The 18,792-nt window shown below is 35.4% G+C and overlaps 1 long non-coding RNA gene across 1 annotated transcript in view; it reads left to right on the top strand.

Moving 5' to 3' along the window:
- The window catches only part of LOC107708916 (uncharacterized), a 75,666-nt gene that overhangs the window by 32,484 nt on the left and 24,390 nt on the right, over positions 1-18,792 (top strand). The window contains exon 2 of the long non-coding RNA XR_001636422.1: positions 14,825-14,927. This is a non-coding gene — a long non-coding RNA (uncharacterized LOC107708916). The remainder of the gene's footprint in view (positions 1-14,824; positions 14,928-18,792) is intronic.

Genomic DNA, 18,792 nt, shown 5'->3' on the forward strand with positions numbered 1-18,792 from the left:
TGAAATTTAATGAAAATAAATATTGGAATATTGGAAAGAGGAATTTAATAAATTGCAAATTTATTTTAATTTTTTTGAGCAAAACATAAATAATTACTTCATTGATTTTTAATAATAATGCTTATTTTTTTCTTAACATGTAAAAAAATATAGAGTATTTTAATCCTATGCATTCAACATATACTGTTAAAAGATCATTTTTATGGCTAATATTTTAATGTATGTAATTAATTAAATGTTTAACACCTTTAAAGGAATAGTTCACCCAAAAATGAAAATTTGCTGAACATTTACTTGCCCTCATGCCATCTAAGATGTAGATGAGTTTGTTTCTTCATCAGAACAGATTTGGAGAAATGTAGCATTGCATCACTTGCTCACCAGTGGATGCTCTGCAGTGAATGGGTGCCGTCAGAATGAGAGTCCAAACAGCTGATAAAAACATCACAATAATCCACAAGTAATCCACACCACTCCAGTCCATCAGTTAATGTCTTGTGAAGTGAAAAGCTGCATGTTTGAAAGAAACCATTAAGAATGAATTAATTAAGATTATTGCAATAAAGTATGCACAGAAGTTTGGCATCAATTACCATCTTGTGAATCCAAAAGCTGCGTGTTTGTAAAAAACACACCGACTGTTTTCAGTTGTAAACTTCTGTGCATACTTTTTTCACTGGAGAAAGCGATATTATGGATACAGCACTTGCATTTTAGCCAAAAGCAAAGTTTGCAATAATCTTAATTAATGATTTGTTACTTTCAAACACACAGCTTTTCACTTCACAAGACCGTAACTGCTGGACTGGAGTGCTGTGGATTACTTGTGGATTACTGTGATGTTTTTATCAGCTGTTTAGACTCATTCTGACGGCACCCATTCACTGCAGAGGATCCATTGATGAATGTATGTATGTGATGTAACGCTAAATTTCTCCAAATCTGTTGCAATGAAAAAATAAACTCATCTTGGATGGCATGAGGGTGAGTACATTTTCAGCAAATTTTCATTTTTGGGTGAACTATTCCTTTAATGATTAATCTCATATTTTTTGTAGGTAAATATTTTAGTCTGCCAACATCCTCAATAATTTCAAATACTGAACTCGGCTAGACTTATGCAGTGGATTAGCATACAGACAAATTAAATCTCTGCATCTTGATTTTAATGTTGTTCAATGCCAGCATCGATTACTCGTCCTTATTATAGTGAAGCTCCTGTCTGGCGTCACAGCTTCATTTGCTCTTTTAGAATAGCTGTCAGGCTGTCTGCGTCCTTCTCTCTCTCTTCCTCTTGCTCTTTTCTCAACTCTCTCCTCCCTCATAACTGTCTGTCTCTCTCTTTCTATGGCAGACAGAGCTCTAGCTGAATACTAATAGAGTCGCTGAAGTGAATCCATACTTCCACCAACAATCGTGTTTTCTTTCTGTAGTTCTCAGCTGAAACTTTATCAAGACTCTTTCTCTGATTGCGTGGGAAAATTTGTTACCATTAGTAATGAATCATTATTCAAATGTAGCATTAGAACCGTGAATCTATTTGCATATCAATTAAACACGTTATTATTTGAGTGTGAATGTGATTAATGAGAGCGCTGCCGGTCCTGGGCAAGAAATGATGGCCTCCGGTTATCTGGTTCCTCTGATAAAACGCTCTGTGAGAATATCCACTCAATCTTACCCCCGGATTGTTTGATTCAGTCGATTTAGTGGTAGCACATTAAGAACCTTTGAAACTCTCTAACCTTTCCAAACATTCATTACTGTTCACAGCGGCAGCCGGCCGATCCTGGCCTCTCTCACTCCTGCTGTGCTTTCAATATTAATTAAACTCAATATGGCACTGTCACTGATCCAACCAATGCATTGCACCAGAATACTGTAGACCCTGCTGCACAAACAGATATATTACTCTCAGTTTAGTTTAGCCTCAGGCTTATTCTTAATCGTAGGCCAAATTAAATAACTGAAATAAATGAATTTTGCTTACACCATGTCTCAACCAAAAAATTATGCAAGTTGTTTTTGAGGTTTTGTCCTTATACCAGCCTTGGCAAGCGATAAGCAGAAGGGCGTTTTGTTGATCATTTGATTTGTGTTCTAGTTAGTGCACAACTTGCACTGTGTAGCCCCGCCCACTGTGAAACCTCATTGGTCCAAAATCAACATGCAAATCTTTGCAAGAGTTTAGAAATCACATCTATCTATTTTTCTGTCTATAGTTCTATCTGTCTGTCGTTCTATCTGTCTGTTGATCCTTCTGTCTGTCTGTTGTTGTACCTGTCTGTCTGCCTTTCTGTCTCTCTTTTCTGTCTTTCTGTTGTTCTGTCTGTCTGTCTTTCGTTCTGTCTATCTCTCTGTCTGTCATTCTATCTGTCTGCCGTTCTATCCATCTATCTATCTATCTATCTATCTATCTATTTGTCATTATATCATTCTATCATTCTATCCATCATTCTATATCTATCTATCATTATATCTATTGTTCTATTGTCTATGATACTTAAATAAATAAAATAAGATACTATCGTAACTAAATATATGATTACATGAAATAGATTACATGCTTCAGTGTTTTTCCAAATGTACTAAAATGTGTGTGCTAGAACCACATTTAATGTGTGCATACTTACGAATACTAATGAGGTCACATTGTTTCAGCAGGGATAGAAGGACTGGTGGATCGTTTGGTTTTTGCAGCTTGCTTTACCTGCCCGGCCTCTTGTTCTCCATGACAGGTGTCTCCAGTCTCTCTAGCTAAAGGGACTGAGGGATTTGGTTTGGTTCCCTATTCCAAATCAACTGTGACACTTAAATTGATGCGGGTGTTTCAGAGGGAACGGCTCTGCTTCATGAACAGGAAAAGACCCAAATGAGATCTGACAAAGTGAGAAAGGAAAGAGAACTAGTGTGTGTTTGCTTGTTTAGTTAAACATAAGACATGACAGATGACTAAAGGGGTGACCCTAGTGTTTAAAGGGGTCAATTTATATGGTTTCTTTAGACTCACACAGCCAGTCTTTTGACTATCTGCATAATATCTGGTTCACATAGCAGCTAATTTACTAATATATTCATTAAAAAATTTTTCATCTAATGAGTTGTTAACTGTTGTGGCCAAATCATACAGTTTGAATCATTCAAATCGGTGAACAAATCCTTCATTCTGGGACTAGATCAAGTGCTTGATTTAAAAGATTTGAGTCAAAAGAATGACTTAACAGAATCTTTTATATTACTTGAGAGCAAGTGCAGTGCTGTTTTTCATATGTCCCCTTTAGTGTATGACAGAAGAATGCTGTACTGTGAGGTTCATGTCTGTCCAGAGTCTGTGTAGGAGTTTCTGTTTCTGCTTACCTGAGAAAAGCTTTGGTTTGGCTAAACGAATCCAGGCTTCCTGTCTGCTTCCCACTCACACAGCCCCAGACCTCTGGCAGCTTGTGTGAAGGGTGGAAGATTTGTTCTACTCTGTCTCATTTATTAGAACACTATTTTAAGCCCAGATGAGTCAAATTTCTTTCCTTTCGTACCTCGGAGGCTAAACTAAATAAATTTGACAGGCTTTTGTTATCACACCTCTGAAAACTGTGATGTGGTGTCTAATGTGCTTAGTGGTAAACTGTGTGGAGTCTTATCAGCTAAATGGAATTATTTAACTACATTTCTATGCTGCCAGACGTGCTAGTCTTTTAAAAGTGTCATTTATCCAAAATTGAAATGTCTGTCATCTCACCCTTCATGAACTTTCAAAATTGTATGAATTTCTTTACTCCTTGAAACAACAAATTAGTGGTTTAGCAGAATGTCTGAGCTATCTATCTATCTATCTATCTATCTATCTATCTATCTATCTATCTATCTATCTATCTATCTATCCATCCATCCATCCATCCACTCATTTATCCAAAATTGAAATGTCTGTCATCTCACCCTTCATGAACTTTCAAAATTGTATGAATTTCTTTACTCCTTGAAACAACAAATTAGTGGTTTAGCAGAATGTCTGAGCTATCTATCTATCTATCTATCTATCTATCTATCCATCCATCCATCCATCCACTGTTCTGTCATTCTATCTATCCATCTATTTATTCATCTGTCATTCCATCCATCCATCCACTGGTCTATTATTCTATTTATCCATCTATTCATGCATGCATTGTTCTAACTGCCATTCTGTTTATCCATTGATTGTTCTATCTATTGTTCCATCCATTAATTATTCTATTTATCCATCCCTCCATCTATCATTCTAACATCCATCCATTCATGCATTGTTCTAACTTTTGTTATATTCATCCATCTATCCATCTCCGTTCATCCATCTATTGTTTTATCCATCATTCTATCTATCGTTCTATCTATCTTTCCATACATCCATCAAAACCCTGTTTGAACTTCACATGTTTATACTACACGACACCTTATATAACCTTCAGCCTTCAAATCTCTCTTGAAACGCCAAAGTTTCTAACTACACAAGAGTGACGCAAGCTTCAAAATAACCTTTAAAAGGGTTTAAACTTTCTAGCAAGGCTTTGTCAGTCTGAAATCTTGACAAACTTTCTTTTTGTAGTTATGAAACTGAAGTAATAGTGACTTTATGGTTGTAACAAAACACTGACTACTTACAGAGCTCTGCTGTGATTTTACCAGAACATGGTGTTCATTTAGCTCAACTGGCTGTGGGTTCAGTTCCCACACACTGGTGAAATGCATATGCATACACTGTAAGTTGTTTTGGGTTTAAGTATCTGCCAAATGTATAACACATTACTTATCTGATGAATCAATGTCTTTTTTAGACTATAGTTCAGTTAGAAATGAGCTACTGCATTTGCAGAACCCTAGAGCATAAAGAGCTTGTGTTTTGGTAATAAATACATCACTTGCCTTCTCCAAATGTGTTTTTAAGAGAGACACAAGGGTCCTAATTGGGCTTGTGTTTAATATGCTTTATTTATGATGCATTACATGGCTGTGGCATCTAAAAGCTGTTAATTGTACAAAGCGTCCAAAGCCCTGCTCCAGTGCTTCAGCTGCTCTTCAGATCCACAGAGAGCATCATTTGTGTCTCATTAATTGTGTCTTTTGACTTTTTGTAACATCTAATGCAATTAACTGATTACTTTATGAGTCTTTATGAACATAAATGCATTCATAGAATTCACTAATGACTCATTTTCTCTTAAAATGAACCTGTTTAATTGCATATCTGATGTGTGTGTGTTTGGGTATTTGTCTATACATTTATTCAACCTTCAATCAACTAATTTTTGGTCATTTGGTAGCCTATTTGTCTACAAAAACAAACAAACATATAAACTCTACAAAGTGCTGGTGTGAACAGTATTTTAAGTGCAGACTATTGCATTTATTTTGTAAAGAGCTTGCCTTTTATCAAATGCTTTTTTTTTCTTCCAGTGTAACGTAAAGCAAACTAATTGCAGAGACAGTCTAGCTGAAGCAACTTGAGATGAAGTGCCTCGCTCAAGGGCACGATGGTGGTGCATTTATTTCGTTTTCGCTCCTCTTCTGAGGTTTCCTCTGTGCCAAGGGTGAAATTTATAAAGTATGTATTTGCGCAAGACTACCACTACTAAAGCGTCTGTCATTGGTTGGTCTAACAGATAGTCCCGCCACAACGTCACATCATTGGTTGAGACAATTTTGCAATTTTGGGCTGCTTAGGATGTTCATTTAACATTTTTTTGACTTGTAATGAAGTGCACAAATTATTTGAACCACTGTTGATGAACAAGATGGCATGCCGTCTCTCGGTCTGCGAGTTTGTCTTGGTTCTATTCGTGATTATGTCTCTGTGTGTGATAAACTCCTCTGCCCTGTTAACTTATGACCGGTAAACGCTTTTGGATATTATATCATCATTGGAGGGAGCACGCTTTTGTACGCAGAAAGGATACGGCACCAATTACCTTCCACCTGGGTGCTCGCTCCCATTTTACCTGTGCTGACCGCTGTGTGCTCTTTATCGCAGACGTCGTAGGAAACGCGGGCGGCAAGGTGGCTTCGCGGTAAAGGTGAAGGCGAGTTTGACCTCCTCCTAGGTGACCTTCTCTCATTTCCCTAGTCCGTCACTTAAGCGGGAAGAAAAGTGGTCCTTCCTCGGGTGCCCTTATCAGTGGATTTTACCGGCGAGTCCATGCGACGGAGCCATATCATCATGCTATCGGCCCCCTCGGCTTTGCAAACGGAGAGTGAACCTGCAGAATATCTCACAAGTTCACTCAGAGGAGGTATCTGCTGAATTAACATTGACATCTGCTGAAAAAACAAAACATTTATTTTAAACAACTTTTTGATTGAACATAATTTCAACGTTTTGTTTTTGAATGAGACGTGGCTGATACCTGATGGTTTAAGCCCATTCATGGATTTGGTACCTCGGGAATGTGGTTTTTTAAACTCTCCACACTCCACTTTATCATACATGTGTGCTGTCCTACAAACACATTGGTAGGAGATGTTTTGAATGTAATTGATTATTTTAATCTTATACAGCATGTGCATTGTTATGAATCCGGGTCCTGTTATTCTTCCCAATCACCATCAGAGGGCTCCATCACCATTAAGACTATTCCTTACCGGACTCCATTTCCCAGAATCCCCTCACCAGGAAGTGATTACACCCTCCCCTGTTTCCAAAAACCAAGACTATTTAAGCAGCACACACACAAACACATGGCTAAGTATTGTTTGCATTGTGCTTTTATTCTAAGCGTATCCTTGTTTTCTGTGTTTTTCTGCTTCCTAGTTTTTGTCTTGCCTTGCCGAGCCTGTGTTTTGACTCTGGACTGTTTTCTTGTTTTGTGATCTTTTGCCATCTGCCCTGACCATTGCCCATTCTTGGATTACTCTTTTGTCTGACCCTGGATATTGTTGTTTGCCATTGTTTGACCCTGCCTGACTACACTCTATTAAATAAAGCCTGCAAGTGGATCCCCAACTCTGTTGTAACACTCGTCCGTAACATGCATAAGCCCACTCATGTTCATGGCCATATTTTAGACTTAGTTTTGACTTTTGGTTTATCTATTGATGTTGAAATATCAGATCAAGTTTTTGGTGTTGACATCACATACAATTATAAAACCTATCAAAGTTGACTACAGCAGGTTTTAAATGCTGGAGCTATAGAGCAGTTCAAAAATCTATTTTATGAAATCGATTTAATGAATTTAATGGACAGTTTTCCCTTCATATGGATTTAGACTCTTCACTCTATGTGCTATATTCCATTTGTGTCCCTTTTTTTTAGCCCCACTGCAGGTCAAAAAAGACAACTCCAGACCTGAGCCCTGGCTGAATGATGTGAATCGGGGGTTGAGGGGTTGCATTGACATGTAGAAAATTTGAACAAAAATTGAAAAAAGACAAGTTACAGGTATCTTTTGAAATGTTACGGGAGTCTCTAGCCAATTATCAGAATGTTGTAAAGATGGCTAAAAGAAATTATTTTGTAGAAGTAATTACAAAAAATAGTAGTAAGCTGCCAGTCTTATTTAATATAATAAATTTAGTTTCCTGACCATTTTTTGGATTATTTTGTTCAAAAGATCTCTGATATTAGATCTCTGATCAAACCTGTCCTGGTTTGTTTGACCCTTCAGTTGTCCGGCCATCATCTGTTAGTTTTGACCATTTTGAACTGATCTCCTTGCAGTCACTAGCAGAGGTAATCAGCCAGTTAAAACCAACTGACTGTTCACTGGATATTATTCCAGTGATATTAGTAAAACAAGCATTTGATGTTCTTGGCCCCAGTATCCTATCTATAATAAATAATAGTCTTTTAACAGGAGTAGTCCCTAATCAGTTTAAACATGCTGTTGTTCATCCTCTTTTGAAAAAAAACAACAAAAAAAAACACATTTGGACCCTGCTGTTGTATCAAATTATCGGCCAATTTCAAAGTTACCTTTTCTATCAAAGGTTTTAGAGAAGGTGGCTTTGAATCTATTACACACTTTTTTTAATTCAAAATTACATTTTTGAATTTTTTTTCAGTCAGGTTTTAGGGATTACCACAGTACTGAGTCGGCTTTGATCAGGGTTTTAAACAATTTATTGACTGCAGTTGACTCGGGGTCCTCAGCAGTTCTTGTTTTATTGGACCTTAGTGCTGCATTTGATATCATTGACCATGACATTTTACTCTCTTGGCTTAAAAAGGTGGTGGGAATCCATGGTAGAGTGCTTGCATAGTTTAAGTCCTTTCTTTTAAACATAACTTTTTCTGTAAATGTCGGTTAAGATTATTCACAACCTGTCTCTTTGCTTAGTGGGGTTCTACAAGGGTCCATTCTCGGCCCAATTTTGTTTTTTTTGCATATGGGTCAATTTTTTGTAAGCATGGAATCTCTTTTCACTTCTATACAGATGATATACAAGTGTATCTTCCTCTGCAAAAGAACAGTTAGAAGCAACTCACTATATGTTGGTATTATTAAATCATTGCTTAACCGTTGACCTTAGTGCTGCATTTGATACCATTGACCATGACATTTTACTCTCTTGGCTTGAAAAGGTGGTGGGAATCCATGGTAGAGTGCTTGCATAGTTTAAGTCCTTTCTTTTAAACAGAACTTTTTCTGTAAATGTCGGTTAAGATTATTCACAACCTGTCTCTTTGCTTAGTGGGGTTCTACAAGGGTCCATTCTCGGCCCAATTTTGTTTTCTTTGCATATGGGTCAATTTTTTGTAAGCATGGAATCTCTTTTCACTTCTATACAGATGATATACAAGTGTATCTTCCTCTGCAAAAGAACAGTTAGAAGCAACTCACTATATGTTGGTATTATTAAATCATTGCTTAACCGTTTACAACTGGTCCAAAATGCTGCTGCGAGGCTTTTGACAGGTACTCATAAGAGAGACCATATTACTCCAGTTCTGAGTTTTTTTTACGATGTCTACTGATCCATTACAGAATCTATTTAAAATTTTTGTTTTTTGTTTATAAATCATTGCATAGTATGGCTCCGTTGTATTTGGTGGAATTGATTGAGAAATATGAGCCAAAACGTTCTTTAAGGTCAGCTAACCAGCTGGCTTTGATGATGCCTAGAACTAAATGGAGAAGTGGAGATCGAGCTTTTGTAGCGAAAGCTCCTAAACTTTGGAATGTTTTACCTTTTTCTCTCAGATCGGCACCCACACTAAGTGTTTTTAAACACAAGCTTAAGGAATACCTCTTTGCATTAGCATTTAATGGAGTATAGAAATTGTTTGTGTATTAAAACTGAGTGGTTTATTTCGCTGTTATTTTATATTTGTGGTTTTAGTGTTGAGTTTTTATGGTTGTGTGATTGTCTCTTTTATGTGTTTATATATTGTACAGCACTTTGGTCAGTGGTTGGTTGTGTAAAATGTTCAATAAACAAAACAAAAAACAAACTGTTAATAGCACTGCATTGATGTTCCTCAAACATTCTGGTTAGGGTATGATTTAAACTCAGATTCAAACTAAATTCAGATTCGTATATATGATTTTGGGTAAGTAGATTATGTATTTTGAAAATGTTATGTTTTTTTTTTATTTTTAGAAATGTATCTTTTCAAATGTCCAATATTCCCCTTCTACTTTGCATCTGCATAATGAATTGTGGTTGTTCTTGCAACGTGTTGTTCTCGTGTTGACCTAAATATCAAACAAAAAATAGAAAACTCTTTTGAGAAGATAAGTAAAGAAGTTTATTTATTTATTTATTTATTTATGTATGTATTTATGTGAAATGAAATAAATGAAAAAAACAAAAACTAAATAAATATAAAAACTAAATATTGATAGCGGTTTCAACTATTTGCCAAGGCAAAATTTTATCAAACAAAAAAAAGATAGAAAACTCTTTTGAGAAGATAAGTAAGTTTATTTATTTATTTATTTATTTATGTATGTATTTATGTGAAATGAAATAAATGAAAAAAACAAAAACTAAATAAATATAAAAACTAAATATTGATAGCGGTTTCAACTATTTGCCAAGGCAAAATTTCAAATTTTTGTTGATTTTAACTTGATGAACTATTAACTAAAACTAAAATAAAATGAATGAAAACGATATAGTCATATATTTAGAAATAAGTGGTTTAAACTCCAATTTAAAACAGACACCATTCAAACTTCTTTTACAGATAATTTCAGCTATTTTGGGCATTGTAAATTTTATGTTTTTAAGAAATGTTGTGTTGTATGTTATGTTATGTTTGCAACTCTCCATTGACAGTTTATTAAGCATTCAAATTTGTGTTTGCCCTTACTTTGCATCTATTTGCATACTGAATTGACATTGTTCTTGCATATATTTAACATTTATAGCTGTGTGTACACTGCGTAGTGACGACGTTTACTCTTTGTTCAAGAACACTCAACATTCAGAGTGCATTCAGAGCTCTTTTAGCTCTTGTGAATGTTTCCTCCCTGACTGGCTATAAGGTGAAGCAGCACTGACCTATAGCAACCTGAAACACCTTTCATGCTAATTACTGTATCTACTACAGCTGACATCAAGTATTGATATTATCCCATGTTTTACTTCTACATGAGCATGATCCTGCTGCCTTCTGAAATACTTTTTTTTTTTTTTCAAATTATAAGGTATGAATTTTTTGTTTGTTTGAGCTCACTAGTCCAAACCCAGGGTTATGATAGATAGATAGATAGATAGATAGATAGATAGATAGATAGATAGATGGATGATAGTAGTTATTTCTTTTTCAGTTCTTCAAAATGCAGTTTTTTGGAATTAATTATAAAATTTACTAGCAATTTCTGAGTGAAAATTGTACATGCCTGCTTACTTTATTTATTTTTTAGTTTAGGTAACTAAAACTAAAACCATACAAAAGTTGTTTCTGGAAATAAAGTTAATAATAACTGAAGTAATAAAATAAAATGTCATATATATAAGCTAATAAAATGTATTAATAAAAATGACTAAAACTTTAAAATTAAAATTAAAACTGAAAATATAAAAGAAAAACAAATTCAAAATATGAATAAAAACTATAATATTATCTATGTGAACAAAAATAACACTGGTCCAAACTATTTTTTTCAGAACTGGAATAATAAACATCCAAACAAACAATCCCTGCTGGAGTGAGGAATGCAGCAGGGGTGACAAACAACCCGCGATGACTTGAAGCTTCCTCACCGTAGAGACATGACAATGACAAACAGCAGGACCTCAATCAGTGAGCGGCAACACACAACCACCACGTCACTAAATGAGCCATCCACAGTAACTGTAGCATATGTAGTGCTATACAGGAAGGGAGAGGATCTGTAGAATGAGGGGGAAAGAAAAAACACACCTCTGCCTACATTAGTGAAAAACTGAAAACATACCTATACAATTCACTGCAGCTTCCAGCTGAAATAAACCCTAGTGACAGTAAAACACAATCAAATTTTATTCTTTTCACATATTATGATTACGGGACAGATTGTTGATTAATAAAGACTAATTTTTGCACGGTTCCTTGCACAATACTTTTTACTTATCAAATACATTTTGAAGTTTGCATCACATAGCCAGCTCTATATGTTTTGCTTTTCTTACATAGTAAACTTGCTTGGTAGCGCACCCGGTATAGTATTGCATTTGTGCTCAGGTACAAGTCATGATAAAAGAGCTCAAAGACTTGTAGAAGCAGGATAAAACAACATGGTTGCTTCAGTAAAATTCAGTTTTTATGTCATGTTTGCTTTTGTTAACACTATTGGTTAGGTTTAGAGTTACAGTGTGTTCACACCAGACGCGAATGTAATTATTCGCGCGAGTAGATCGCGACGCGAATGATGCGAAATGCGCGACGCGTTTGCTGCGAACCCACGATATTCGCCTCAATCGCGTCTTCCACGCATGTTCAAAAATTTCAACTCGAGCGGAAAATTCGCATGACGCGTTCTCGCGCAAGCCAATCAGCGAAGAGTTTCTTGACACGTCCAGTTGAATCAGACAATAGAAGAGAGCATTATTGCAACCATCTGTTATTATATAGGTCTGGAGCATAGAAAACAATTAAAATCAGTTGTAGTGGTAGTTGTATTTTATTAGCATGGCTACAGAGATGCTGCTATCAATAATAAAAACAATAGTAATATCAGTGTATATATACAGTAGTAAAATGTAACACACACATTTAATACAGGATCCTAATGTTATCCATCCTCCTCTGGACGGTGCTGTGAACCCAGACACGTCGGCGTTTCGCTTTCCATTGTATTTGGGACTTTTTGACAACAGGCACAAAACAGCGATTGTAGTTATCTCCACCATGGTTGATCGTGCTGTTTTTATTCACGCGAGTGACACGAAAAACATCCCGCGAGTAATCTAGAGCGAGAGACGCGATGCGAATATTCGCTTCGCGCCTGGTGTGAACATACCATTAGTCTTATGGTGTGAACACACCATTAGTGTAGGTGTTATTTTTGAACACAATAGAGTATTAAACTTTTTTGCATCACTCACCAGACATTTCGTTTTTGAACTGCTGCGATATGTACAAAAACCAACGTAATAAAACCAGATTCACATTCGTCTCTTTTGGATTACAGCGCCACTCACTGGTCATTTCACTTTTGAAAGTGTTGTAAAATGTGCAAGAAGCAACATAATATAATTTTGCAGAAATGACACCACACGCACATTTTTTTCAATGAGCCTGTGTTTGTTAGGATGCTGCCTTAGACACAAAATTCAAACTACTCTAAACAAATGGGTCAGGCCCAGACTATTCAGAGTGTTTTTTTCTTTTTCCAGCCTATAGTATCCGGTATCAGGAGTCAGGACTTCCCTTGTTTTAAAAGAGAAGTTAAACTAGCACAGAGAGTATTGACGGCACAGCATTCTTTTGCCCTAATGAGCAATTAAGAAGTAGAGGAATAAAAAATGGAAAATGTATTTAGAAAAAAAGTACTGAGCTGTAGTAATTGTGCTTGTCTCTTCACCATTTGACTCGTGTCGCCAAAAGTGTTTGGTTCAGTGAAAAGTGTGATGTTCTTAAGAGAGAACATCCTTTTTAAATTTAAAATAAAATAAATAAATAAAAAATAAGAGCCTCTTTCTCTGTTATCTATTTTTTTTTTGTTTTTTAAGAGTTTGTCTCTCTTTGAAGTCTGCCATCTTGGCTCATAGGCTCTGGATTACAGTTACAGATTGATTGATTGATTGATTGATTGATTGAGATTTGTAAATGCCATGTGAATAATTACTATACTTGACAATGGTGATCTGCTGAAGACCGATCTAATTTTTGAAGACCTAATTTAAAAATAAAATTGTTGTGGGTTCCATGTACTATTATTATAATTAATAATTATTATAGTGTTTACTGACATTAACTGGTTTGTATACAATTTACCAAATATCACACTATGAAAAATTGTAAATAGTAACCATTTCCAATACCAAACAGCCCAAAATTTTTTTACAAAAATGATAACAAAACGATGGCTTTACAAAAACACAAAATAAATATGAGAACACAATAAAAAACTATTTAACACAAAATTTTTTTACAAAAATGATAAAACGATGGCTTTACAAAAACACAAAATAAATATGAGAACACAATAAAAAACTATTTAACAAATATATTTAACATTTTGTATTTAAAAATAATTGTATTTAATATTTTCATTTTGTCAGAATGGCTACTTTTGAGGGGACATCTTTTGTTTGCAGTGGTGTAGTTACAGCACCTACCAGCAGGGGCAAACCATGCTAACCAGTCAAACTGATTGTTTTCATTAGTTGTCTCAGACAGAGAGAGTGAGAGACTGAGACTGTGCTAAAGAGAACAGGAAGAGGCAGTCGCTTAGTTTATATGCTAATGTTCTCTGCCTATATTCACCCACCCAAACAGGAAGCACTCTAGACGTGTCCCTGCTAATGTTATTGGATAATATAAAAGCTTGACTTTCTCTCTACTGTACTCGCATGCTATCACAAGCATTACACCTCCAATTCATCCAGTCTAAATAAGCTCTGGATATTTCGGGAGGGTGGGGGGTTATTGTTTTCTACACACTCTTTTGCCTGTTTCTGAATTTGATTACATGGGGGAAAGCAATAAGCCAGTTTAGTGCATGACACATAATGGCTTTTGGTAATTCACATCCTCTCTAAAGCCTTTGTCGTGCCTCTGGTTGTGTGTGGATGCATGAAGTTAAGCGGTGTCTTTTTTCAATGCATGTTTAGTGCAATTTGTCAACAACGATTTGAATTGTGCCTTTGTTAGAATATAAACATCCAATGACTTTTAACCCTATAAAGTCAAAATTCTAAAGCCTCGACCGCTTGTAGTTGATATATTGGGAGATATAGAGTGACAACTGATTTATATGATTTACTTTTTTACATTGGTAAATCTTATGAATATCAACTGATTTATATGCATTTTATGTACATAGTCTGTTATAAAGATCTCATTGATTTACATTACAGGCTGTCAGAATTTCTTATTACTTTTTGACCATATCAGCATCTACACAAAATTGCAATTTTTGCTCAGTTTGGGCCATAGAAATAAAACACAGGTGTTATTTTTTCCGCCTCAAGTATGAGCTCCATATTCTCACTATATCATATGAGCCTTAAAAGCCTTATATATCAAATATGATACCCAACAAAACACATATGCACATTCTTTTATTATTTCATATGTCAGGCTTAATACTGTATCAGCATCATATGTCACATCCATTGACTCATAAAGTATTGACTATTTGATTTAAAAATCAGTTCCTAATGTTTGCATTGCTAAACGCATCCTTTCTCTCCTCCTCTACAGGTGTCTGAGTAGCCTCCTCTGCCTGCTGCCAGCATGTTTAAAAACAGCTTGAAGATGCTGCTGATGGGGGGCAAAAACAACAGGAAGAGCCGAAACAGCAGTGGTCAGTCTCAACTTTCATGTTTATCCACTAAGACAGAGGGAGGGGGGGAGGCTTTGGGTGCTCGAGCCCCTCAAAAGTGCCCCTCTCAGACAAATAGCAATGATAATACTGTGGTCAATAAAACAAATTGCATTTGAATAATAATTAACATGACAATGTGTATTTTTACATATCTGTCAGTCTGAGGCGTTGCCATGACGTGTTGCTATGGGTTGCGTGTGTTTTGCGCTTGACTGACTGATATTCCATAGTCTGTTCGGAATAGGCTCTCGAGCCATATATGGTTCTTTCAGTGAGTGCCTATGGGTCGACAGAAGGAAAAAATAAACCAAGCAATTTTTTCAACTTTTTTTTTTTTCAACTGACTACAAAGCACTGCACAAAACCGTGCAGCACCAAAACTCTACTTTATTATATTACCATTTTTGATAATTATGCAGCATTATGAATGTCTCTTATGCTCATCTTATGCTGCATTTATTTGATCAAAAATACAGAAAAAAATTGTAATATTGTGAAATATTATTACAATTTAAAATAATGTTTTTTTTATTTTAATATAAGATATCATATATTTCTGTGATGCAAAGCTGAATTTTCAACATCATTACATGATCCTTCGGAAATCATTCTAATATGCTGATTTATTACAGCACAACTGTTTCCAACACTGATAATAAATCAGCATATTAGAATGATTTCTGAAGGATCATGTGACAGTAATGATGCTGAAAATTCAGCTTTGATCACAGGAATAAAATATATTTTTTAAAGTATATTAACCTTTTGATCAAATAAATGCAGGCTTGATGACCATAAGTGACATCTTGCAAAAACATAAAATATATATATAATAAAATATATATATATTTGTGACCCTGGACCACAAAACCAGTCATAAGGGTCAATTTTTTGAAACGGAATTTTTTTTTACAAAATATCTTCATGGAACATGATCTTTACTTAATATCCTAATGATTTTTGGCATAAAAGAAAAATGGATAATTTTGACCCATACAATGTTTTTTTGGCTATTGCTACAAATATACCCCAGCGACTTAAGACTGCTTTTGTGCTTCAGGGTCACATTTCTATTTTACATTTGAGCCCCTGCCCCTGAGAGGAACTCTCTGCACGTCCCTGCACTAAGATATGACCTAAACATGACTGCATACTTGTTTGCATACATTGTCTTTGTACGTTATATTTGAATAATGATTTGTAGAGGAATGAGAAATTATTTATCAGCTTCCTCTTTGGACGCTAGTATTGAATGCCATGGCCCCGGGCTGGTAATACAGAAGCATATAAGAGAACGAACAGCCTAAAGGCTCGATTATCCATCAGGCCTCAGTGCTGGAACTCATTTCTCTCTGGGATACTGGGACGTTCTGCCAATATATGAGTTTCCATATGCTTCTAATATAACTGACAAATCTGCAGCAGGCACCGCGTGAGACATGCAGTGTCAGACTCAGACATCCACAGGCCATTTGCTGACCGTCTAATGCATATTACACGCAACACTTAAAAGAATCACAATCTCCTGTCAGATTGGCTGACAGCAATGTGGGCACACGGGTTTTTATTAAAACAAAACCCTGTTTAAACTGGTGAGAGAAATCATTAACTGGATTTGCCAGGGTAGTGGCTTCAAATCTTTGAAGGACATTCAGAGGTTGGTTTCAGACACGAAGTAGCAAGCAAACGTGAACAGAACTGCATGTTCTGGTTTGTTCTATGTGTGAAATAAGCAGTATTTATGTATTGTTTTATATATGAAATAAGCAGTATTTATCAAGTAAAGATCAACAAAAGTCCAGACGAATGATCTGATGGTGCCAGTGATCCGATTTAATCCAAATATAGCCATAAAAAGCCAGTTTGCTGAAAAAATTATATGCAAACAATATATATTATATATATATATATACAGTGGGTACGGAAAGTATTCAGACCCCCTTAAATTTTTCACTCTTTGTTATATTGCAGCCATTTGCTAAGAGTGTTAAAAATAAGGAAAGGGGAAAAAAAGTATCTTAGAAAAATAGAAATATCTCTGTTTTCATGCTAATTTTATATTGATTTTTAAAACTTTTATTGTTTTTAACTAAAGTTTAAATTTAAAAACTGTAAAAATGTCATGTGGTTTAACTGTCAAGTCAATAATAACATATTTTCCTTACACGTGAAATATATGTCAGTGTACACATCTTAATCGTTATTTTAAAAAAATATATTCAAAAGTATGTTTTGCAAATTCACAAATCATTATTAAAAAAAAAAAAAACTTATTTAGAGGGTTGTACCATATGACGTTTTACAGCCTCCTTGGACTCAAAATTGTGTGTTTCAATGGCAACACTATTACCGTTGAAATTAATCCATGTAATTATATATATTTTTTGATAACATTATTAATATTGAAATGAATCTGCGTAATTTCATCAATAAACAAAACCACAATACAAAAAAGTCACAGTCGTTATGCAAATAACTTTGATAATTACAACTTAAAATTGAATAATTTCAAGTTTATTTAGCAGGACATTAGACATTAATTATCTAACTCTGTGTTAGCAACATTGAACTGTATTATGCGTTTAGTTTATTTTCAGACCTTGCATTATTAATACATTAATATAATAGTCAATTATTAGAATTATTTAACAGAAATATTATGAGATAACTACGTCTTACTGCTAAAGCCGCTGCTATTTTGAGTGTTTCCATGTAACATTGCAGTGATCAGGTGGTACAATGGTGGAGCTTTCAGAAAATTCCAGAAAAGTTTACAAATTATAATTAGGAATTCTGTGAGGACTTCTGGGTAGTCGAGGCTTTTTACATTTTATGGTAATTCCGACATGACTTTTCTGCACGCTGGTTGCATTACGTGACATCATGTTCCAAACCTCTATGAATTTCTTTCTTCTGTTGAACACAAAGGAAGATATTTTGAAGAATGCTGGTAACCAAACAGTTGACGGTAGCCATCGACTTCCATAGTATATATTTTTTTTCTATACTATGGAAGTCATTGGGTACCATCAACTGTTTGCTTACCAACATTCTTCAGAATATTTTCTTTTGTGTTCAACAGAAGAAAGAAAAAACAGGTTTGGAACAAGTTGAAGGTGAGTAAATGAGTAAATAGCAGAAGTTTCGTTTTTGGGTGAACTGTCACTTTAATAGATGTCATCATGTCTTTGATCCTTTAACTGCCCTTAAACAGCATATAGAAGCAAACCAACTAAGGTTAATTAGACGGTTTCTTCCCATCTAAATGGGAAGTTCTTGTTTATTTCTTGAGCAGAATAAGCAGCAAAGCGAGCCAGACTTTATAGCGATCCTGAAAAGTCTGTCTACTTGAGACTGAGACATGAATCAAGTGAAAAGAGACAGAAAGAACAGAACAATCCTTTTCTGCTGTCATATTTACTGTGCTGCGTCTCAAAGCTCCCTGTGCAATTAGCCAAAAGCTCAGTAGCTTCATCACCCGGCTTCTCGAATACGTTACTCCCACTGGAGTTGATTTAGTCGGAAGTGACTTCATTAACCACTGGTTCCAGAGATCAAACACCCGTTTCAAATGTTACATTGCTGTCTGAAGCCTTTTGCCACTAGAATGGAGTAATAGTGAAAGCGTGTGCAATGTTTCTCTGTTAAATAGCAGAACATGCATGTAGGGCCCTATGAGTATCACAATGCAGGAATCGTGGAATCCAGTCATAAATGTTGATTTGACTGCATAAATCAGAATGTCATGGAATTTGGCAAATTTAGGATGAATGAATCAAAAGTAGTGCTGTACACTTCATCAAATGGCGATAAGGATGAGTGTCTGTGAACAAACCGCAAAAGG

This window comes from Sinocyclocheilus rhinocerous, unplaced genomic scaffold (assembly GCF_001515625.1).
Source record: "Sinocyclocheilus rhinocerous isolate Xijiao unplaced genomic scaffold, SAMN03320098_v1.1 scaffold24, whole genome shotgun sequence".
In the NCBI taxonomy this organism is placed as follows: Eukaryota; Metazoa; Chordata; class Actinopteri; order Cypriniformes; family Cyprinidae; genus Sinocyclocheilus; species Sinocyclocheilus rhinocerous.